The sequence below is a fragment of the Muscardinus avellanarius genome (genome assembly GCF_963383645.1).
Source record: "Muscardinus avellanarius genome assembly, chromosome: 13".
In the NCBI taxonomy this organism is placed as follows: domain Eukaryota; kingdom Metazoa; phylum Chordata; class Mammalia; order Rodentia; family Gliridae; genus Muscardinus; species Muscardinus avellanarius.
Genome location: NC_137799.1, coordinates 33,435,312 through 33,460,532, shown reverse-complemented (window position 1 = coordinate 33,460,532; position 25,221 = coordinate 33,435,312). Strand labels below are relative to the sequence as shown.

Below are 25,221 nucleotides of genomic sequence, written 5' to 3'. Positions count from 1 at the left end.
AGCTGCTCTTCCAGTTCCAGGCGCTATCCTCTGATACCTAAGACAAGGCCTCTCTGCTTTGAGCCGCCTCAACTGTGCATACTCAGACTAAAATAAATAGCAACCTTACAAATCTCACCCAGTGCAGTTTTATCTTTCAAATAGACTTTCTTTAATTTTTGCCATTCATTTACTTGTTTGTTTGTTATTTTCGCTGGCCTCCCTTGAGTACTGCTTAGGAGTGAGCAGTTTAGCTGTCAGCCAGGAATCCATACAGTTTATCCTTAAATTGTGAGTCTCATTCTGCTGTTCTTTTGCTTCTAGCATTCCTCCTTCTTTTCCAGCTGTCTTCAGCACTGAACTGTGCCCTCTGCCACCTATGCTTATGAAGCTGTGGTTTGCCAGGCATGGTGGCACATGTCTATATTCCAGTACTTGGGAGGCTGAGACAGAAGGATGGCAAGCTCAGGACTAGCGTCAGCAACTAAATGAGACTCTCAGCAAATTAGCAAATCTTGTTTCAAAATATAAAAATACTCAGAGGTAGAATGCCTCTGGAATCAATCTCAAGACGAGAGAGAGAGAGAGAGAGAGAGAGAGAGAGACAGAGAGAGAGAGAGAGAGAGAGAGAATGAATAAAGCTATGGTTTGAGTTTTAGGAACTGTGGAGATTGAAAAAGAATAACTTCATAGGTAAAAAAAATACAATTTATTAAAAGTAAGTTTTCCTTCCATGTCTGCCTTGTTTAGGTTGCTTTTTAGTGCCTATTTACATATTGTCTGGATTTTACAAAAGTCATATGCAGAAGAGTAATGATCAACTACATCATTACTGGAAACCAGAACTTTTATGAGTTAGGGTTTTTTTTGTTTTTTTGTTTTGTTTTGTTTTGTTTTGTTTTGTTGGTGGTACTGAGGTTCCTGGAAGCCCTTCTACCTCCGGGCTACACTCCCAGACCTATTTTTATATTTTATTTGGAAACAGGGTCTCTTAAGCCAGCGCGGCTGGCTTCGAACCTGTGCGATCCTCCAGTCTCTGCCTCCCAAGTGCGGGGATTACAAGCATGCACCACCATGCCCGGATTAACTAGGTATTTTATAACCATTTCTGTGTGACTCTGTGTATCACCTTAGGCAGGATATACGGCTAATGATCTTAAGTAGTCTATTTAGTAGATAATAAAAATACCTACTGGCAATTGACTTTTTGTTTGTTTGTTTGTTTGTTTGCTTGTGTCTCCAATTCTTTTACAAACTCAAGAGATTTTTTTCCCAGCACATGAGATTTGCTTTTGATTGTCCACAATTGCATTGTAAGGGAGGTTTCAAAAAAATAAATTTTGATTCAGTGACAGTGGAGAGATCAAATTTTCACAGCAGCACACTGAAAATTTAGGACCTCATGAATTTAATGACAAGCTCTGTGGACATACTGAAACAAGCATAGCTGTCAACCATTAGGAATCAAATGTTACCAAGAATGATGATAGAAATAGGCACTGTTTCTATTAATAACATTTAATGTAGACCATCTGGCAAATAAATAAATAAACCAGTAAATCTTATTTTAGATTATAATGTTCTGTGGCTCCTACTCTTATACTTTTGGGTTTTTCGGTTTTTTGTTTTTTATTTTTGTGTGTGGTGTTGAAGATCAAACCCATGGGGCAGTCTACCTCCAAGCTACCCCTCCAACCCTATATCATTTTTATTTGGAAACAGGGTCTTACTAAGTTTCTGAGAGACTCACTAAGTTGCTAAGGCTGGTTTCTAACCTGTAAACCTCCTGTCTCAGCCTCCTAAGTACTGAAATTACAGGCATGTGCCACCATGCCCAACTCTCTTTTGATATTTCTTTCTGGAAATAAGACAGTATCTATGTAATACTCATCTAGTGGGGGAAAAAAAACCCCAATGGTTGAAAAAAGAAATTTTAAGCAGGTTGTCCTAATGGCTCATAAAACAAAATGAAGGATCAATCTCTGGAGTGCTAGCTTTACAAATTTGAGTCTCTAGAAGAAGGGTAAGTATCACTGATGCTGCTTATGGAGAATGAAAGAAACTTCATTAATGATAACAACGTGCAGCAGCTCTGAGCCTTCCTTTGCAAGCTGTCATAGAGGAGGATTATGTTCTTACGTATGTCTTCATCTTCTGGGTTCACTTAACTTGCAGAGGAAGGCAGGACGCAATTTGCTTTTACAGGCTGGCAGGCCTGGGTCTGGAGAGAAAGAAGAGAGGGCTGATGTGCTGATGGACTTGGAACAGAGGGAACTGTGAGGGAGAAGAGTATAACATGAGATTTTAAGAGCAGAATGCAAAGATTGGCCAGCATCACTTCTACAGTCCCACCAGTTCTTGGTAGAGGATGCCAAAATCATAAATATGTTTTTTTTCCCATCACATTTCTGGTGAAATCATTAGAAAGTCTAGTTCCATTTGATGTTGATGCAAATCAACATAGCTCCTGAAGATGATATCTGGATTACAGTACATTTGTGAATACCAGGCTCTGCTCTGCTCTGAGCTACTCCGTGCTGAATATAGAACAGCAGTTTTCAGACTGTGCCTGCCCTGAGTTACTCCATTTTATAAGATAGCATTTTGCCATGAACTACTTCATTTTGAGTACAAGTGCTAAGGCAGAATGATCTGGTAACTTGTCTGGGCAATGACATAACTATCAGTTGTTGGACATTTAGGACTTACCTAAAAGAATAACCCCTAGCTGCAAAGCAGCATCATAGTACACAAATTGATAAATTTATTAGATTGTGCCAATAAAAATGGCCGATGGTGAACTTGGGAATTAAATCAGAAGCCCAAGACACCTAGGTGTATGAAACCCACATGAGGGAAATCAGGCCTGTGAGCTCATCGAGGTCACCAGACACCTGCATGAAGCAACCCCTCACCCGAATCCCATAAAAGGAGGACCACCTCCAGCCTGGGGGATGCAGCACATGCTGACCTGTCAGCAGACCACTATCTGGTGAATGCATCATGAGTTCAACAGATGACAAATGCCTAACTCTGTCCCCAGGCTCCATCCCAGCTTGGTCTTCATGCTTGACCTCGGCTCACTTTGAAACTGGCTGCCATCTAGACTCTGCTTTAGAATGACTCTGGTGCCCTAAGGGCACCTGAAGCAAGTCCTTGGGTTGGCTTTGCGATCTTGTCTGGCCGCCTATTGTGACCCTTGCATTTGTGTTTCCTCTCTCCTTTACTGTTCCAAGGCCTCCTGAAACCCCATGGCTACGTTTTCACTTTTCTATCCTTCCTGTAATCTATCATTGGATACAGTGTGACGTGTAATTCTGAGACAGGGGCCAGACAGGGAACAAATGGCAAATGGCAGATAAACTTTCTGGCCTTAATAATGGATTGCTAATTTTTTTTCTATCCCTTTACTCTTATGTTATATAAAGTATGCCTCTTATTACCCTCCTATTCTTAATCAAATCAACCATAAACACCAAGTGGCCGGGAGTGATGGTGCGTGCTTGTAATCCTAGTATTTGGGAGGGTGAGACAGGAGGATCATTGGGGTTCGCAGATAGCCTCAGCTACCAAGGCTCTTTGCCACTGAGTGAGATCCTGTTTCAAAATAAAGAATAAAAAAATAAGGCTGGGGTTGTAGCTTAGACGTAGAATGTCTCTGGGTTTCATCCCCAGTACTGCAAAATAATAATAATAATAATAATAATATAAAAACAGCAGGTGAAGAGCAGTACCAACAGGTTGAAGAGTTCCTTCCACAATAAAAAAATCGCCTAAAGAAATATATGAATACGACTTCCGGGAAGATGGCGACCGAGAAAAGCGGGGCTTAAGAGTCCCGCTAACAACCAATCTCCATTACCACAAAAAGAGCGCCTTTCATAGCCAGAAAACACCATCACCAGAAAAACAAAAAAACCCACCAGGCTCCAGAGAGAAAGCGGACTGAGAACAGAGCTCAGGGCCACAGAGGAGACACACGCGCCCGAGAACGCGGCAGCAGCGCCATACTGCTGGCGGCAGCGGCGAACTCAACGGACGGCTACAGCAAGCCAGGTGAGCCGCTGCGGAACAGCCAGGCGGGATCTTTCGGCGCAGACAGCATTTAAAGCTCCCAGTGGCTGAGCTCAGCACACGCTGCAGGGATTCAGAGTGGAAACCAAAACCAGAGAAGAAAAAATACGCCAGCCTCATGGCCGAGGGCGTGGCAGAGGCGCCATATTGCCACCGGCGGCGGCAGCAGCAGTGAATTCACCGAGTCCAGTACAGCTACATCTGCGTACTCAAGAACAGTGAGTCAAATTGCGGGCCACAGAGGAGAAATCGCAGTATTGGGCCTCCTGGGACTTGACCCAGTGAGGGAGTGGTGGTGACAGAGATATCACACCATAGGAGAATGTGCAACCTGGCATCCCCCATAGTCTAAAGCAGCCTCTATTGACTCCCTGGGTCGGAGACTCTGTGATACAACCCAGTAAAGGAGTAGTGGGGTCTGAGATAATACAGACTCGAGATCCAGAGCACCTTAAGTGAAGCCATAGTGACCCAAGGGAAGAACCCAGAGAAAGCACAAACCTCCGAAATCATGGGAAAGAGGAATAACACTGGAGTAATGAATGTGCACAACCCCACAACATCAGAACCTGATAAAACAGAAAATCAGAGATTTCTAGAAGATCAAATCAGGAAAATAACTGTAGAAATAATAGAGGTGCTTCGAAAAGAACTCAGAGAGAGCCAAAAAGAGATAAAGGATGCAATTAATGAAGTAAAGGCCTCAATTCAAAGCACAAACAACCGATTAGACCACATGGGGAACAGAATCTCGCTCTTAGAAGATGATCATTCCAAAAATGAATGCATAGTTTCTAATCTAGAAAAAAATATCCAACAGCAGGAATCTGACATTGAAGAAATATGGGCCCATCTTAAGAGAGCTAACCTAAGAATAATTGGAATAGAGGAGGGAAAAGAAAGTGATACCAAAGGGATCAACAATCTCTTCAAGGAAGTAATAGCAGAAAATTTTCCAAATATAGAGCAAGAGGTTGATACACAGATCCAGGAAACTTATAGAACTCCCTTTAGACAGGATCGGAGAAGAGGATCCCCACGCCACATAATTGTCAAAATGACCAATGTGGAAGCCAAGCAGAGAATCTTAAAGGCAACAAAAACAAAGGGCCAAGTGACATTCAGAGGCAAACCAATTAGAATCACTCCAGACTTCCCAAACCAAGTCATGAGAGCCAGAAGGGCTTGGAGTAACATATTCCAAACTCTGAAAGAAAACAACTTCCAGCCAAAAATTTCCTACCCAGCAAAACTTTCTATCAAATTAGATGGAGAAATAAGAAGCTTCCATGACAAACAGAAACTGAAGGAATTTATGTCTTCAAAACCAGCGCTAGAGAAAATACTCAAAGAGATTAACTACAAAGAAGAAATAGGTAACACTCACCAGAACCAGAGAAACAAGAGTTTCCATCCAACAGACAACTAAGATTGGTTATCTGTGGAGATTCATTATTTATGTTAGTCTTTTACCTATCTCTAAGTTGTATTGTTTGCCTTTATTGTTGTTAATTTTTAGGATTTCTAGTTGGAATATTAATATACCTTCAGATATAGCATTTGGAAATATTTTATCCAATTCTATTAGTAACTTTTAACTCTGTTTACATTGTCTTTGGATATACAATATTTTCTTTTATTTTTTAGGGAGTTTGTATATTCTTCTGTTGCCTGTGCCATTGAAATCATATCCAAGAAATCACTGCCAATTTCAATGTTGTGAGGTTTTATGACCCAGATTTTCTCCTAAAAGTTTATAGTCTTAAGATTTATATTTAGGTCTTTTATCTATTTTGAGTTAATACTTGTATATGGGATTAGGTAAAGGTCCAATTTTATTCTTTTCCATGTAATTATTATTTTTCAACAATATTTAGTTAAAAGATTATTATTTCCACCACCAAATGTTCGTGGAAACCTTGTCAAAAATAACTTGACAATATAGGGAAGAATTTAGCTCTAGGCTTGTATTTAACTCCAATGGTCTATATATCTGCCTTTAGAACAGTACTACACTGTTTCAATTATTGTAGCTTTATATGGTTTGAAATCAGAAAATATATATCTGCTAGCTTTGTTCTTTTTCAAGATCGTTTTGGGTATCTAGAATTCATATTCCATATTAGGATAGATTTTTTTCTGAAAAATAAATATATAAATATATGATAGTTTCACCTAAAAAAACAGAAAAAAATATGCTCTAGTAAGAAAGAAAGCAAAAAGAAATATTGAAATGCTATCTTTAAATCATCAAACGCTTGGTATCAGACAAATGAAACTGTTATGTGAGATTATCATTTTTAATTTTGGATAAATTGCTATAATACTAGATGTCAACCACTAAGCCAAGCATGGGAAGGAGGGATGGGGAGAGAATGGGGTGGGGATCGGGTGGGGGCTGACTGGGCGATGTGTGCATGTATGTCTACAAAAGTTTGTATCCCACTATGATGTATGAATACAGTGCACCAATAAAATAAAATAAAAAAAATATAAAAATAAAAATTAAAAAAAATAATAAAATAAAATAAAATAGTTGCTCAGGCAATATAAAATTAAAAAAAAAAAGAAAGAAATATATGAATACTAGGCCCTTTCCCATTCCCAGGCACTCTGTGAGAGATTGGCTCATTCTTTTGTTGAGGGCAACACTGATTCCTTAACTCTTACTCACGTACCCTGTGTTTCTCTCGCTGTGTTTCTCTCCTTCTCATGGTTATACTTCCTGCACCCTCTTTTCTTTTTCTGACTAGAGCTTTGCCTGCATATTTGAGCTCACTTAACTCAGATTCCATTGGTTCTTGCCTCAAGTTCCCTCTCTGGTATCATTTGATGACTCTGTTGAAATATGGGGGGGATTCAGGGCAAACCTATTGGGTTAGGGTCTCTGGAGGCACTATCCACCAGGGACCATGCAGCTGCCCAGATCTTTCCTCCAAAGACACTGTGTCCTGTGTTAGGCTGCCCTGGATCTCCCCAGCCCACTAATTCCCCCCCACTCTGCATCCTGCAGTCAAGGTTCTTTCCCGCTTTTTTTTTTTTTTTTGCGGGTCTGGGGATGGAACCCAGGGACATTTGACCTCCAAGCTATACACCCTACCCTATTTTGTATCCTTTATTTTGAAACAGGGTCTCACTAAGTTGTGGAGGGCCTCACTAAGTTGCTGAGGCTGTCCTTGAACCTCGATCCTCTGGTCTCAGCCTCCCAAATGCTGGGATTACAAGCGTGCACCACCATACCTGGCTCTTCCCATCTTCTTGTTCCTTCTCTTCTCTTCTCTTCTCTTCTCTTCTCTTCTCTTCTCTTCTCTTCTCTTCTCTTCTCTTCTCTCCTCTCCTCTCCTCTCCCCTCCCCCTCCCCCTCCCCCTCCCCCTCCCCCTCCCCCTCCCCCTCCCCCTCCCCCTCCTCCTCCTCCTCCTCCTCCTTCTTCTTCTTCTTCTTCTTCTTCTTCTTCTTCTTCTTCTTCTTCTTCTTCTCCTTCTTCACTGAAAATTGGACTCAGGGGCATTCTATCACTGAGCTTTTTGTTTTTTTTATTTTGAAACAGTATCTTGCTCAGTTATGAGCACTTCCCTAAGTTGCTGAGACTGGCCTTGAAGCTGCGATTCTCCTGTCTCAGCCTTCTAAATATTGGGATTTCAAGCGTGAGACGCCACGTCCAGCCAGTTTATCTTCTTCTGCAACACTACTTGGCTCCAATCTATGCTCTTGATAGACTGGAAAAATGACCCTTTGATAGCTCTTTAATTTTCAACACCACTTAATAGCTAGACCTCTATTGTAAGAGACAAAGAAAATATGGAAAAATTTCTTACACACAGGCTTTTAAGGTTCTTTATCAAGAAACTAAACTTAAAAACTCCCGTAGAATCTGTGTAGTTTTCTTTCATCATAAGATGCCTCTATCAGAAAAGTCAAACATTGCAAATTGCCAGCTCTCATAAGCACCTTTTTAACCCAAGGCCAGACACCTGACCATTTCTCCCGCCCACCCCATGCTTTCCCTGACATTACCACCTCTGATGTGGCATTGATGCCACCCTACTCCAAGAGGCCAACCCTGACCTTTCCCATAGGGCTTTACTCTAGAACAAAACTAAGACCAACAAATGATTGATTTTCCTTTGAGAAAAGCACCCAGGGGACAAGGAAGGGGGGTGCTCAGCTACAGTATATAACTCTCTTTTCATAATAGATTTAGTGCTATGTGAAGAAAGGTTTGGAAGATTTTAAGGAAATCCCAATAAGTTCTGAGGTGAATTCATAAAGTTGAAATGATCTTTGTCTTGTACCTGGCTGTACAAGATGTAATGATAGTTACAGCTCATTACTACATGGCAGATGATAGTCGCATCCCATTACTCTATGATAGATAAAACGGCTAGAATAATTGCTAAGGCAGGGGAAGTAGCTGATGGACAAGTAATCACTCACTCAGAGGGTAACATATACAGGGTGAAGAGTGATGCCACTCCAGATGAGGGCACCAAATAGAATGACAGTGGAGGGTTCCATAGAAAACAGTTTGAATGAATGAAGTTCAGGAGGGAGGTAAAGACACCAACTGGGTTATCAGAGACCACTGCTTTATTTGAACCAACCGGGTACCCTCTAGGGAGTCAGCAGGCCGTGGGGGAAGGGACTGATCTGACATGTAGTCCTGATCAGCCAGCTGAGTCACCCCTGTCGGGGGCGGGGGGGGGTGCAAGTGTTTTAAGCAGGGTGGGAGGAGGTTTGGGGGAGGCTAAGCATGGGAACGCTGATTCTCTTGCAAAATCTGGAGCCTTGTGATGCCTGGGATCTGCCCCACAATGCCTGGGATTTTGTGATGCCTGGGGTTTCGCGGCACCTGGATTCTTGTGATATCTCCGCTTCTAGCTTCCAGTGTTCTGCCTCCTGTTCCTGCTGAGTGGTCACCTATGGGTACCCGACCTATTACAGTTAAAGCATTCCATCATCTGCTTAGTGGAAGACATGAGAAGGTGCATAATTAAGTTAGAGAGTTATGACAGTACAAACCATTACTCCAAAAAAGGATATAAATTTGGCCATATTTCTAAACAAGCTAATGGAAATTTTTGTTTTGTTTTAAATTGTGGTACTAAAGGTGGAACCCAGGGGCCTTCTACTTTTGGGCCATGAACCCAGTCTTATTTTACTTTTTATTTAGAAACAGTGTCTCACTAAGTTGCTGAGAGCATTACTAAGTTGCTGAGGCTGGCCTCGAACCTGCGATCCTCCTGTCTCAGTTTCCCAAATACTGGGATTATGGGTGTATGCTACCACACCCAGCTGCTGGAAGCTTTTAGAAAATCTACAGATCAGATTCTAACTCAGCAGAGGGGAAAACTTTGAAAGTCATGAGTTTCATTACTCAATTGGCTCCACACATCAGGAGAAAATTTCAAAAATTAGAACATATATGCCAAATTCCTACTACCATTCTGGTTAATGAGGCCTTTAAGGTGTTTAATAGTAGAGACAGGGCAGAAAGCAAAAAAAGGAAAAACATTGTCTAAAAATCCCAAGCTTTTGGCTTTTGTGATCCAGTCTCCTCATCCCCTTGAGATGACCCTAGGAAAGAGCTTTCCCAGAAGCTTGGAAATTAAACAGCCCCTGGGGCCCAATCAGAACACTCACTGCTATATGAAAGTCCACCCACCAGTGGCTGGAATGCCCTGATGGTCCCCATCTGGGGCCACTGAGTGACAACCCAAACCAGAAATCCCTTTTGGCACCATTGGGAGATGATTCTTCCATGGAATGACAGGGTAGAAACATCTAGGCAGCTCCAGGAACTTAGATCAATATCACATCAGAGGAGCCTTAGGTAGGAAAACCAAATTCCTTATCCACACCAGAGCTGCCTATTCTACCCACTCACCCCCCACCCCCTGGCCTTTATCAAAGTGCTCTGTAGCAAACTCTAACTAGTAGACTTGGGTACAGCCCTGAAATCTGGGGAGTGGGGTGGTAAAGAATGCTCTGAAACAGAAGTAGAAGGTAAACCTAAGGTGAGAGACTTGACTTTTCTTTGCTCGCAAAATTGGTTTTCAAACTATCTCCTATTTCTTTCTTTATGTCTCAGAATGCCCTATCCCTCTGTGAGGAAGGGGCCTCCTGACCAAATTGGGAGTAAGCATCTCATCAGCCTAATTCACATAGACATGTTCCCAGAACAGGAGATGCATTCACTAGTCCTTTTAAATCCTTTTGGTATTCCTCAGGAAGGACTTGATGGGATGTTACAGTCCCAGGGTGTGTCAGTAATGCTTCTTTGGTTTAGATTAAATTAAAACCTGGAGTTAATTATCCTTGGAAAAGATAATTTCCTTTAACACCAGAAGCCCTTCAGGGAGTATACAGTCCCTGTGGTGTCTTGCCTAGGTGTGAGAAAGGAGGAAAAGGGATAACTGCCAATTATCAAGAGAAATGGGAAGATGAGACAAGGGGGAGGAAAATTAGAAAGACAAATAAACAGGTGCTTTGAATATGAAATCTCCATGGTCACACCCCAGGGGCAGTCCTGGTCTCAGCCCAGACCATCTGTCAGACCAGGCAGGCTCCCTGGGAAGCAGCACTGGCAGGCAGCACTTGCAGCACTGTCCCAGGGTGCAAACATCTTGCAGTGGGAGGGGCAGCTCCATCCCATGCCTCTGAAAGTGACTTTGAAGATTCCTGGGTGCTCCCAAGGATTGAGAGGACCCCAGCATCAGCCACTCCCCATGGACACCATTGGTTTAACCTTCAAAGTATCCAATAAGAGAAAGCTCGTATCCCTCCAGGGTTGCCAGCCAGCCCGCCTATCTATTCCTTGCCAGCTACTCTTTCCCTGTTTCTCTCTTCCAGTTCAGCCAGCACTTCCATCAACTTCTGTCTCTGTGCCAGTCCCTCTCCTGAGCTGGTCTGCATTTTCTAAATGTGTAGTTCTGTTTTTCTCCCTAAATAAACCTGTCTGTAGCTCTATTCTCTCTCTCTCTCTCTCTCTCTCTCTCTCTCTCTCTCTCTCTCTCTCTCTCTCTCTCTCTCTCTCTCTCTCGATCTCTTTGCGGTACTAGGGATGGAACCCAGGGGCATTCTACCTCTGAGCTCTCTGAGCTATACCTCAGCCCTATTTTTTTATTTTTTACTTTGAAACAAGTTCTCACTGAGTTGCAAAGGGCCTCAGTAAGTAGCTGAGACTGTCCGCGAACCTGTGATTCTCCGGTATCAGCCTCCCATATGCTATGATTACAAGCATGCACCATCACACCCAGCTTGTAGCTCTATTCAAACTAAAAAGTTTCTGATCATCAAAGGAAATCATCAAGAATCTAAAAAGAAAGCCTACAGAGTAGAAGATCTTTACCAAATACCCCTCTGATAGAAAGCTAATATCCAGAGTATACAAAGAGCTCAAAAGACTTTACATTGGCAAAATAAAATAACTCAATCAAGAAATGGGCAACTGAATTGAATAGACATTTCACAAAAGAAGAGATAAAAATGGCCAATAGATACATGAAAAAATTTCCAATATCACTAGCATTCAGGGAGATGCAAATCAAAACTATACTATGCAAATCCATCTAACCCCAATCAGAGTAACAAGCATAAAGAAGTTAAATAACAACAAATTATGGTGAAGATGTAAGGAAATAGAAACTCTTCTACACTCTTGGTGGGAGTGCAAACTAGTTCAGCCACCGTGGAGATTCCTTAGAAATCTGGGAATGGATCCAATCTGGCTATACCACTACTGCCTATCTTCCAAAGGAGGTGAAATCAGAGAACTAGAGTAACATATGCATACCTATGTTCATAGCAGCACAATTTGCAATAGACAAAATATGGAACCAACCTAGGTCTCTATCAACACATGAATGGATTGCAAAATTATGGGAAATACACACAATGGAATTCTACTCAGCAATAAAGAAGAACAAAATCATGTCATTCATAAGAAATGACAGGAAAAGACCTGGAGAACATTATGTTAAGTGAGATCAGCCAAGCACAGAAAGAGAAGGGACATAAGTTTTCTCTAATATGCTCAAGCTAGGGAGTATTAGGGATACCTGAGGAACTCCAGATAGTGGAGGGGACACCTCAGCAAAGCCAGGAAGGAAGAGTAGGGGAGGAAGAAGGTTGAGGTTTATCAATGAAAAAGGTATATGCGACTATGTGTTTATATGTGAATATAACATTGTTAACCTGACACTTAGGAGGTAGGAAAAAGGGGAAGCAGGGGGGCACCAAGTACTATGTGAATATGTGCCTTTGACAACATGATCGTTATTATGATGTGAGATTATAGTGCACCAATAAAAAATCTTACTGGGTATGTGCATGTATGTCACTATCACTATTATCATGGACCACATTATATGTAAGAATATAATGTATGAAGAAAGTATAAAACAAAAATCTTTACTGGAAACAAAAAAATAGATTTCATAAGATTGTCAAACATATCATTCAAAGTTAACAAATTTGCATTTAAAATAACCCTCAGACCCATTGAGAGCTCTTCCCTCTTCCCAAACCTGTCCAACACCTGGACACTTATGCAGAAAATGATTGGCAATTATACATTACCCAAATGCCTCTGAAACTGGGTATAAATATTTACTAGTGATCACAGACACTCTTCTAGAACACTAGAACAGAAAAGGCCACAGAAATAAATATGCAAATGTATTTTAAAGAAAATTACTCCTTAATTTGGCTTCCCCAATCACTTCCAAAGCGATAATGGGCCTTCTTTTGTCACAAAGATTACCCAAACCCTTTCCACAGCTCTAGGAATTTATTATAAGCTATATTTGACCTGCTATTCCAATTCCTGGGGAAAGACAGAAAATGTCAAACAGACTCTTACACAGACCTTGGCTAAGTTGTGCCAGAAGACCCAGGAATCCTAGATTAAGCTACTTTCCCATGCCTTCTTAAGAATTCAGGCTACCCCAAAGAGCCACCTAAAACTAAGCCTTTTTGAGATGCTATATGGCATGCCCTTCTTAGCTGTCACTGGTAAGATGAAGACATGAACCATATTTTACAATATATTATTAATCTAGGTGACCCAGTGGGCTTTATTTATTATTATTATTATTATTATTATTATTATTATTATTAATTTTGTTTTAGCCATTCCTAGTGCTAAAAGCTACAGGAAAATCCTACTTGGGTTTATTCAACAGGGATAAAGCCTGTCCTCCCACAGCATTCTTTAGTATTGCATGAATATGCTTGTGAATCTGTAGAGAACCTCAAGTACCTGTTCAAAATTTTAGACTACTAATGAGATAAGTAGGATGTTGGTAGTTCCTTATAGGGGGGGAGGCTGTTTACTGCTATCATACTCCTAGTTCTAAGACTTCCCCAGTTCTGAGACAAGCTGATATTCATTCACCTGTAGTTTTCAACCCATCTAAGACTGAGTGCCTATACCACCCATCTTGTCTCCTTCAGATCAGGCAGCAAGGGATTTTTCTCTTATAAGATTAATACCTATATGTCAACTTAAAGTAGCTTCAAGAAGAGAAAGCTCTGCCACTTTTCCCCTCAAAAATAAGGAGAAAAAAAGTCTCTCAGGAAGGAATGAGACAGGGACATGTCATGGAACAGAAAGGTGGATAAACTTTCAGGTCTTAATCATTTGTCGCTAAAAGTCTTTTCTACTCCTCCACTCTTACAATGTATAAACTGTGCCTCTTTTTGACCTCCTATTCTTAACCAAATCAACTGTAAACACCAAATGTAGGGCAATGCCCAGAGATAGTAGAATCTTCTACACACACACACACACACACACACACACACACACACACACTCAACACATATGTCTCCCAAAGAAATTCTGATTGTACTAGCAGACCCTTCCCTACTCCTTGGCACTCCATAGGAGGTTGATTTATCCTTTTGTTCCAGACAACACTGATTTCTTGCTCAATCTGTGTTGTTCCCCTTCTCAGAGTGAAGCCTTTTCATTCTCCCTTTTTAATTTCCCGATTAAAGCTTTGACTGCAAATTTGTGCTCACTTGACTCATATTTTGTTTCTACCAGAGCCGAGTCAAAAGTTCCTGTCTCAAATATCAGCCTGAGTGTTACAGATATTAGTAATTAAGACTGGATTTTAATAAAAGAACTTGTGATTGTCTCGGTCATGACACCAAGTGAACCATGAATATTTTTGGTGAATTTAAGCCAATGAAAATGAGGTTACTTATAAGTTTATTGTTACTCAGTGAATTTAGGAATGATGCAAAGACACCAGTGTGTTTGCTTTAGGTTCAAGGCATAGCTTGCTCATGACAACATGTCCATCTTTTGGATTTTAATTAATTTCAAAGAAATTTGTAAAAAGAGACTGCTTTAGGTTCAAGGCATAGCTTGCTCATGACAACATGTCCATCCTTTGAATTTTAATTAATTTCAAAGAAATTTGTAAAAAGAGGTGTAAAAATGTTACAAATTTTTCCAATGATAACACTTTACCCTGTTTGCTTCATCTTTCTATGTTTATTTTCTTAATATTTGGGTATAAGAATGCTATGAGTAAGTTGCAGACATATGTCTTTTCACCCCTAAATACTTTCATGTCTATTTTCTAAACACAAAGATGTTTTATATAATAGCAATAAAAATCTCAAAATTAGAAAACACTGATACATGTTCCAGTCAGCATTCTCACTGCTGTGACCCAAACACCTGACACACACATCTTAGAGGAAGGAAGAGTTGCTCAGGGTTCTGGAGATTTCAGGGGGTATAGTCCATTTCTGGTTTGTCTCCAAGCAGAAGCTTTGCCCATACATCCCCAGTGCATCCTCAGTGAGGAACAGAGAGCCAAAGGGGGCAGAGAGCAGTTGCTGTAGCTGGTGGGCCAGTTCACACACCTTGTACCTGGCATGCCCTCAGTATTTCACCCCTCTACCCTACCTCTTACCCACCTCCAAACACAGCTGCCTCTACATATGAGGTATAGGGCACATCTGAAACCCAAATCATGTAATAAAATACTACTGATTTAATTTTAATGTACAGCCCTTATTTAAATCTCATCAATGTCTCACTAATGCCCTTCTCAGTAAAAGGAAAAAACAAAGTCTAGTTCGGGATGAAATCCAGAGCTGCATATTGCATTTACTTGTCTTGTCTCCAATGTCATTTAATTAGATCCTTTCTTTGTATTGGTTTCCTACTTAAGCTATAACAAATTATCACCATTTTATTGTCTTAAAAGACACACACATTTATTACCCTGCAGTTCTAGAAACCAGGAGTCCAAAATCAGTCTCAATAAGCCAAGATTGTGTGGGTAGAGTTTTTTTTTTGGTCTGAATACAGATACATCAGTTTTATTATCTTTTCCAGTTTCTAGGGACCACACACTTTTCTTGGTTCACTACCCTACTTCTTTGTATTACTTTAACCTCTTTTTTCTACTATCCCATCTGTTATTGCTATATCTGGCTTTTCTGCCTCCTTCTTATGAGAGCCCTCCTTATTATACTTGGGCTTCCTGGGTAATACAGGATAATCTCCTGTCTCGAAATCCTTAATCTAATTGCATTTGCAAAGTCTCTTACTGTGAAAGGTAACAGTTATAGATTTCAGGGGTTAGAAAACAAATGGGGTTGAGGGACTAATCTTCCTATCACAGTGTTCATGGTATAAATATGTTTTGGAAGTTATTGTGAATCCTTTTGAGAAGAAAGTGGCAGGAAATGAAGAAAGATAAGAAAAAGAATAATAATTGAGAAATTCTAAGAGGCTTGAGAGAAAAAAATAAAACCTGGGAGATAAATCTACCACTATGGATTTGTGGTTTGGCAAATGCTTAAGATCTAGGTTCTCTTCTTGATGGGAGTATCAAAAGAGGAAATCTGCCCTTTTTCTAAACTTCCTTTTTAAGTGCTTATATTTAGTAAAAACAGTTTTATGCCTCTGGTGGAAAAATGTCATGAGAAGTGAATTTTGCTTCATTAAATTCTATCTCAATGTATTGATTAATTCTTCATAAAGAATATACATAGAATATATAATTCTTCATAAAGAATATACATAGCTTTATCCCTGTGGATTTTTTGCAAGTGTATAGACCTCATTGTTTCATTCACAACTCATCAGAAGTAATTGATTTGCTTTATGTGTAGTAGAAATTGAAGCTAAAAAACAAAAAGAAAAGAAATCATTTATCTCCCCAGAACATCCGATTTAAAGCAAAATGGCCACTCCTCCCTGTTTTATATATACACATCTGATGTTCTTCTTGGCTCACAGGACACAGTTTGAATCTTTATAGAGTTTGCAGTCTGTGCCATAACTGTTACCATAGTGATACAGTAGCAGCAACAGAAAAATACACACTTAGAATTAGCAAAGTTTCAGCATCTGAGCTGAGCTGAGCTGATGGCTGAACAGTGGCAGTATCTTGAGAATTGAAATCCATCAATGAGCAGGAATGAGAGCCACGTGGAAAGAGGAAAGCAACCTCTCAGACATCCAGACTCGTGTCATTCGAGCAGAGATAGGTAATAACATTTAATCTTGGATCACACACAGGACACCCACACAATTAAAAGAAGATTATCTTTTCTTCCTCAATTTGCATTGTCCAGCTCAAAATTTCCTTCTTTTAAAAATATCAAACACATCTCAAAGCATCTCATTTCCTATGGTCCCTATGTGGGTAAAGTCATTGGTTATTCAGATATATTCCAGATGGGGTGTATCTGAGTCCATTTTGTGTTATTATAACAGAATGCTGGAAACAATTCATAAAGGACAGAGATTTATTTCATACAGCCCCAGAAGCTGGGAAGTCCAAGATGAATGGACCTACACCGGAAAGTATCTTCTTGCTGAGTCATCCCATGAGGATGGCAGGAACCAACTCCTGTATAACCTATCTTCTCCCTACTTTATAAAGCCTTTATAATCTAATAATCTCTTAAAGGTCCCACCTCTTAACATTCTTGCATTTAAGTTCCCAGCCCATAAACTTTGGAGACATAAACCATAGAAGGTTGGTTTGGCACATTTGCATTGCTAAATTCTAATTATTATTATTATTATTATTATTATTATTATTATTATTTTGGTGTTGGCATTGAACTCAGGAGCATTTTACCTCTGAGCTATACTCTCAGCCTAATTGTTTTTTTTTTTTTTTTTTTTTTTTTTTTGCAGATCTGGGGATAGAACCCAGGGGCATTCAACCTCCAAGCTACAACCCTTGCCCTACTTTTTTATTTATTTATTTATTTTTTTGGTGGTACTGGGGTTCCTGGGAACCCTTCTACCTCTGGGCTACACTCCCAGACACCTATTTTTTATATTTTTATTTGGAAACAGGGTCTCTTAAACCATCCAGCCTGGCTTCGAACCTGTGCGATACTCCTATCTCCACCTCCCAAGTGCAGGGATTACAAGTGTACGCCACCACGCCCAGCTCTTATTCTTTATTTTGAAATAGGATCTTCACTAAGTTGCGGAGGGCCTCACTAAGTAGCTGAGGCTGTCTACGAACTGCAATCCTCTGGTCTCAGCCTCCCGAATGCTGGGATTACAAGCATGTGCCACCACGCCCGGCTTGCCAATTTTTTTATTCTTTATTTTGAAACAGGGTCTCACTAAGTTGCAGAGTACCTCACTAAGTAGCTGAGGCTGGCTGCAAACCTGGATTCTCCTGTCTCCACCTCCCAAGTACTGGGATTATGAGCATGTGACACCATGCCCAGCCTAAATTTTAAATATTCTGTTGCTACTTTTATTTGGTAGTATTGGGAATTAGAGCCAAGGGTATTCTACTTCCGAACTACTCTTTTTATTTTTTATTTAGAAAAGGTGACAGGGTCTAAGTTGCTGAGGCTGGCCTCAACCTGTAATCTTCCTGACTCGGCCATTCAAGTATTGGGATTACAGGCATATAACACAATGCCTAGCTCTGTTGCTGCTCTTAATCTAGAATTTTTCAAGTGGGTGTGGTAGGATCTGAAATATCACCCCGGTTTCAAGTCTGAACTTCTTCTTGTTAGAAAATACTCTGTTCTCAGAGGAGTCCCCTTTTTGGTTTGGCACAGTATTCTAGAAGCTCCATGCTAGTTCACTTCTGACTAGTTGTAGGGAAGATCCCCTATCATTCCAGTGAGGAGACTTCCCTTCAGCTAAACACCTCCAATAAAACAAATGTCATGCTGGCCACCATGGTGCATGCCTGTAATTCCAGTTACTTGAGAGGCTGAGGCAAGGAGACCCAAAATATGAGGATACCTTGGGATATTTAGCAAGACCCTATCTTAAAATAAAACTCAAAAGGGGCTGAAGGTCTAGCTCAGAGGTAAAGCCCTGCCTAGCATGGGAAGACCCTGTGTTCAAACCTCAGTACTTGGGGGGGGGGGGAGTCATCTCACCATTCCAACATCACATAATCCTTTTTTTTTTTTTTTTTTTTAGTACTGGGGATGGAACCCAGGGGCATTCTACTCTGACCTACACTCCCAGCCCTATTTTCTATTTTTTATTTTGAAACAGGGTCTCATTGGGATACAAAGGGCCTCCAGTAAGTAGTTGAGGCTATCTGTGAACACCAATCCTCCTGTCTCAGCCTCCCAAATGCTGAGATTACAAGCTGTGCCACCACACCCAGCTTCAGAAACCGGTTTTATGGTAGAGGATTGGAAAATCAAGATGAGTCCGGAGAAGAAGAAACTGTGCCATTACATTTTTATTAGGGAATTCTTCTATTTTCAGAGAATTCACTTTGTATGTCCCTTTCTGTTGAGTTAGTATTTTCACCACTGTGATCCAAATAGTTGATGCACAAAACTTACAGGAAGAAGGATTTTATTTTGGGGTTTGTAGTTCTGGAGATTTCTGTTTATGTCAGGGCGACTTCCAAGCAGGAGCCATGACTGCAGGTCCTCACAGCATCATGGTGGAAGCAGAGAGAAAGGTGCGAGTTTATTGTCATATCAAGGCAGCAGGGGTGAAGGCAACATTTACAGTGGCCAAGACTGAAAAAACACTGTTCCTTTCTATTCTCCCAGGGACCTTTCCCTGGCAACCATGTCCTGCTTCTGAACAGGTTGGAGACTAGAGGGCTAGCAATCACAGCTCTGTCAGATTCCCCAGGAAAAAGCATCTGTAAGAAGGACAGATCATTTTCCTGCCTCTATTGATCAACTTCTCAAGATTTAACTTTGATGTACTTTGGGTTTAAAGTTCCTTTTCTACATGAAGGATGGATGGAGGTGGGGGTGGGGGATTAATGATGGTATGGGGTGATAAATATTTTTTAAAGGTTGACCACCATTTGTGCATTAAAATATGACATAAAATTGTTAGGTGTGAATTCAATAACTAATCCTCCTTTCTTTTCTTGATAATAGATTTCAGAAAAATGTGTCCAGATAAGAAATTGCATTTTCTAGCCACTTTTGTAGGGGTGTTGAATGAGATAAAAGGTAAAGTGCTTGGGTGAGTTTTTCAGGAAAGCTTGTCCGTGCTGCCTAGAATGCAGAAGCACAGGCCGGGATCCCTACAGCCATCTTGGGCGAAAAAGAGGTCTTGCAAATAAAAGGTCCAGGCTTAAGATGGCAAAGCAAGTGATAATGATCTTGCATCTTTGATTGCTATGAAGCTTACTTACCAATCCTAGATCTTTTAACACATAAGTTTTTTTTTTTTTTTTTTAATTTAAGCTAGGGAGGTGCACAGGCCTGGAGATGCTGCAGACCCATGACCCAGAGCTTCGCAGCTCTTCAAGTGTGCAATAAAAAATGGCCTCCAATAAAACTACATTGAAGGATATGAGGGCGATCTGGCTGCGACATCTGTCACCCCATTGATCGCCAAGGTTGACTCGCCTGATCTGGCTGGCTAGGCGGGTGTCCCCTGCCTCCCTCACCGCTCCATGTGCGTCCCTCCCGAAGCTGCGCGCTCGGTCGAAGAGGACGACCTTCCCCGAATAGAGGAGGACCGGTCTTGGGTCAAGGGTATACGAGTAGCTGCACTCCCCTGCTGGAACCTCCAAACAAGCTCTCAAGGTCCATTTGTAGGAGAACGTAGGGTGGTCAAGCTTCCAAGACTCCAGACACAGCCAAATGAGGCGCTGCATATCGCAGGCTGCCTTTCTTAAAAAGATTAGTTAAAAAGAAAAAAAAAACTACATTGAAAAAATAAAAGGAAAGAAACAGAATGGAAAGGATAAAAAAGTTGAAGAGGCAGACCTGAAGAATTTGTGGTAGAAAAGGTATTGGACTGGCATGTGGGGAATGGAAAGTTGGAATATTTTCTGAAGTAGAAGAGATTTGCAGTTGCTGACAATACTTGGGAACCTGAAGTAATTTATTTATATTTATTTATTTATTTAGTGGTGCTGGGGATGGAACCCAGAGGCGTTCTACCTTCAGTGTACACTCCCAGACCTCTTTTCTATTTTATTTGGAAATAGGGTCTCACTAAGTTGCTGGGAGCCTCACTAAGTAGCTGAGGCTGGCTTCGAATCTGCGCGATCCTTTTGTCTTAGTCTCCCAAGTGCTGGGATTACAAGCATGTGCCACCACGCCAGGTTTGAAGAAATTTTAGATTGTCCAGAATTAATTGAAGCATTTCTTAATTCTGAAAAAGCTGGTAAAGAAAAATATGGGACAAAAAGGAAATCATTATGTGACAGTGAATCTGATGATAGCAAATCAAGGAAGAAAAGAGATGCTGCTGATAAACCACAAAGCTTTGCCAGAGGTCTTGACCCTGAATGAATAATTGGTGCCACCGACAACAGTGAATAATTGATGTTCCTCATGAAATGGAAAGATTCAGATGGGGCTGACTTGGTGCTGTAAAAGAGGCCCAAAGTGTCCTCAGGTTTTAATTGCTTTTTATGAAAAGAAATTAACTTGGCATTTTTGTCCATAAGATGAAGCTATGAATAATTGCTCACATTTATATATATATTTACACACACACACACACACACACACACACACACACACACACACACCTCTGAGTCTTGGTTTTTGATTTACCACTGTGAAAAAATAACTATATTCTAAAGAAAGTCAAGTTTGATATGCTGGGTTTGAAAGTATTATGGGGAAATTGCTTCGGTTTTTGTTTTATTTATCAGTTAGCACTGATTACTTTCAGCAAATAAAAGCTTTCTGTAGTTGCTTCCTTTATCAGAAAACAGCATTTGATACCATGGTATGTTTCCTCTATCTTTCTAAATATTGGGAAAATTTCCATAGTCATACTCAAGCAGAGCTTGTTTTAATCTCATATGTAGCCGGGCGTGGTGGTGCACCCTTGTAATCCCCGCGCTTGGGATGCGGAGACAGAAGGATTAGCAGGTTCAAAGCCAGCCGTGCTGGCTTAAGAGACCCTGTTTCCAAATAAAAATATAAAGAATAGGGCTGTGAGTGTAGCCTGGAGGTAGAAGGGCTTCCAGGGACCCCAGTACCTAAACAAACAAACAAACAAACAAACAAACAAACAAACAAACACACTCATATGTATAAGGACCATGGGGTTGTAAGCCCATGTTTCTGAGATGCCATTATTTTAAGCAACCTATTAGATACATCTCCTCAAGTTAAACTGAAAAATTTTCCAAGCCATACCTTTCAAATTAATAATTCTATAGCTCATTGTAAATTTTAAGTTGGATAGTTTAAAAGCTGAAGGATAAAAATCCATGTATATTCATAATTACATACATGGGTGATGGATATAAAACTTACCCTGAGTTGATGACTACCCAATACATACATGGATCAAAACAAATTGTACTATAGCCAGGTGCGATGGCACACTCCTGTAATCCTAGTACCTGAGAGGACGGGACAGGAGAATCACAGCCTTTTGGCCAGCGCATAATAACTTAGTGAGACCATGTTTCAAAATAAAAAATGAAAGGGCTTGAGACTGACGTTCTGAGGTTGACTATTCCTGAGCTGCCCCCAGTAACACACACACACACACACACACACACACACACACACACACACACACACTGCACCTTATGAATATGTCAAATATTATGTGTCAATTTGAAAAGTAAATTAAAAATCCTTTTAAATGGAGAAAAGATTGAATTTCAAACATGATATATTAGTTAATGAAAAGCATGTAAACAGGAGAAAAAGAGAACCTGTGTGGTCTCAAAGAAAATTAATCTTTAAAGTGAATTGAATGTTTGAAATGTCAATGCAGTGTCAAAATTTTTTCCATGGTCTGGATATATTAAAGTAAAACTATCTTTATTTCTATACTTAAAAAATTCCTATTTACTTGGCATCCAATTACTCTTACAGTCATATTCAGTGACAAGCTGCAAATGAGTCCAGCTCCTAGGCTGGCACATACATTGTAACTTACGGTTTTAAAGTGGGACATATGTCTTTTTCCCTTATTCCAGGGCAAATATTACCATCCAGAACCATGATATGGAGGAAGAATAGCCAAGAGATGTCAAGAAATTTCTGAATTCCTTCCCACCTATTCCAAACAAGATCACATAGCTCCTTCTTTATAAGTTTTCAATAGGAGCTATTATTTCCAGCAATAAACATCAAGTTTCAAATGTGAAACAGTTACCTGCTAGAAATAACACATCACTGTGTGTACATTTAAGGTCAGAGTGTTTCCTGGCGTTATGATAGTGAGGAAAGAGTTGGATGAGTTCAAGAGGTATCAAGGGGTTGATGGGAATGGCTGTCCGCCAGGGAAGACCACAAGAACTGATATGCTTACAGCATTCTCTGCTGATTTCACAACTGCAGTTTATTGTATCAGTCATCAATAGAACCAGTCTTATTCTTTCCTCTGAGGTGGGAAAGGGTACTAATGAGGCACATTTCAAGCTTTCATGGGTCTTGTCCATATACTACTGGTATCAGACCTCTTCGTAACAGGATTTGGCCCATGTCTTCAGGCACCAGAGATTCATATCTGAAGGCAATGGAATGATGTGGGTAACATCTTAATATATGTAGTTGGAATCAATATATGTTTAAATTCATAAACACTATTGTGTCAGATTATATTGAGGTCAATTCTGCTTTACTGTTCTCAGAATAATTTAAAAGATGGAATGAAACAACTAGATATAGCAAATAATCAGGACACACAAGACAGTGTGTTTAATAATTATTTAGTTAAGTAATGAATATTTGTTTACAAACAAAAATGTAGAGACCCCTTTTAAAGAAAGCATTTATCATGGGTTTCTTAGTGCAAACTTGTTTTTGTCATAGCATTAGTTGAAATGTATAAACATAAATCTGATATAAATGCTTTATGCTTATGAAGCTATACAAACACAAACATACTTAACAAATTAAATATAAGCAGAGCTACAAAGACAAATAAGCATAAAATTAAATGACATTTCCTTAAGGTGATACAAAATGTTGCTTTGCTAAAATTAAGACTCTATTTGCTAATGCATATATATAGTTTCTTTGGAGATCAAGGATCCATTTCAAAACTCTTCACTACACACTGGGAAAGATACTTGCCCTGTTCAAATGAGAATATACCAAGTGAGATGATACTTGGAGACCTAATAAAGTACTATGGTCCCAAATTTGGACTACACAAGCACAATTAACCAAAGTTGGGGTAATTATTATAATTTTTTTGTGTGTGGTACTGGGGGTGGAACCCAGAGGCTTTCTACTTCCGGGCTATATTCCCAAGCCTATTTTATATTTTATTTGGTAACAGGGTCTCACTAAGTTGCTGAGCACCTCACTAAGTAGCTGAGGCTGGCTTCAGAACTGTGCGATCCTTCTGTCTCAACCCCTGGAGCGCAGGGATTACAAGTGTGTGCCTCCAAGCACATTTAACTGTTAAAATAAAAATAATCATACTGTCCATGCCTTATTTATTCATTTATTTTAAATTTATTTTTGTGGTACTGGAGATTGAACCCAGGGGCATTCTACCTCTGAGCTACACCACCAGCCCTATTTTTTATTCTTTGTTTAAAACAGGGTTTCATTAAGCTTCAGAGGGCTTCACTAAGTAGCTGAAGTTGGCCTTGAACCTGAAATCCTCCTTTCTCTGCCTCTATGTCCTCTTTAGGTATGTCTACTTCTTTTCTAAGTATCTTGGAATTTCATATCAGTCCACAAGTCTTTATACTAAAATTTGAAACAAATTTTTTCAGTTTCCTTTTGGAGTAGTTATTTCTACAATTTTTGTATGCCATGGAGTGTTCAATATGCATTCAATTTGAGCTTTGTCTACATCCCCTCTTGCCCTTCTAAGCTTTGAAAAATCTAAACTCTTCTTTACCCAGTTTGAAAAATGCCCCTATGCCAAAATCCAGTCTTTGGATTTCCAAAATATTCAGCTTGTTTTCTGAGATGCTTATGCCACACTGCTAGAAGTAGTAATTCCAATCTTACCTTTGTAATCATGCTTTACACCCCCACTCCAATAACAGATGTAAACACTTATGGTGCTAATTTTTTTTCTCCAACACCAGGTGGTTTGCCAGTCACCTAGTAATACCAATATGGAAGAGTAGATCTACCGAGTGAGAAATCACAAAGACAACATGGCTTCTGCTTCCCAAGTTTCTTTAATAAAGAAAACATGGTCAGAACAAATGTATAATAAAAATCAAAATGATAAAGACATTAGAAACCCAAACATAGAATGCCACATGGGATAGACACATAAAATAGCAAGCCTATGACTGCAATATAGATGCCTCTCAGCTTTATAGGGAAGCATTAAATTAAGTGGGCTTTTCTGTCAATTTGTGACTATCAGCTCTCATGCTCCCAGAGATTCTTCTAGAACTCCATGCTCTTATTCTCCCAGCATGGGAATCCTGGCTCCAGCTATGGTCTCCAGAAATCATATATGAAGAAGGCTAAGCATGGTGCAGCTAAAGGGACTAGATGATCTGAGTAGAAGGGAGCATATGGGTGGAGATGAAGGAGAAAAGTGTGGGAGCAGTGCATGGCTACAAGGCAGGGGTGACTGAGGGTAAGAGGAGGCTGGTTTCTATAGAACATTCTCAGGTGGATCTGGACATCATCAGCTAGGGCAGTGATTCTTAAATGTGTCCTTAAATTATGCTTCTAGATAAGAAGAATAATTACAAAAGTAAATCCAGGGAGCATTTCCAGGGACCTGTCTCCTGGGAGTTGATTCACTGAAT

At 40.2% G+C, this 25,221-nt stretch overlaps 1 pseudogene across 1 annotated transcript; it reads left to right on the top strand.

Moving 5' to 3' along the window:
- Positions 1 to 16,503: 16,503 nt before the first annotated feature.
- On the top strand, positions 16,504 to 20,960 carry LOC308272144 (chromobox protein homolog 3-like; annotated as a pseudogene). Its single transcript has 4 exons — positions 16,504 to 16,573; positions 19,433 to 19,520; positions 20,186 to 20,385; positions 20,621 to 20,960. The product of its transcript is annotated as a chromobox protein homolog 3-like (transcript).
- Positions 20,961 to 25,221: the final 4,261 nt, after the last annotated feature.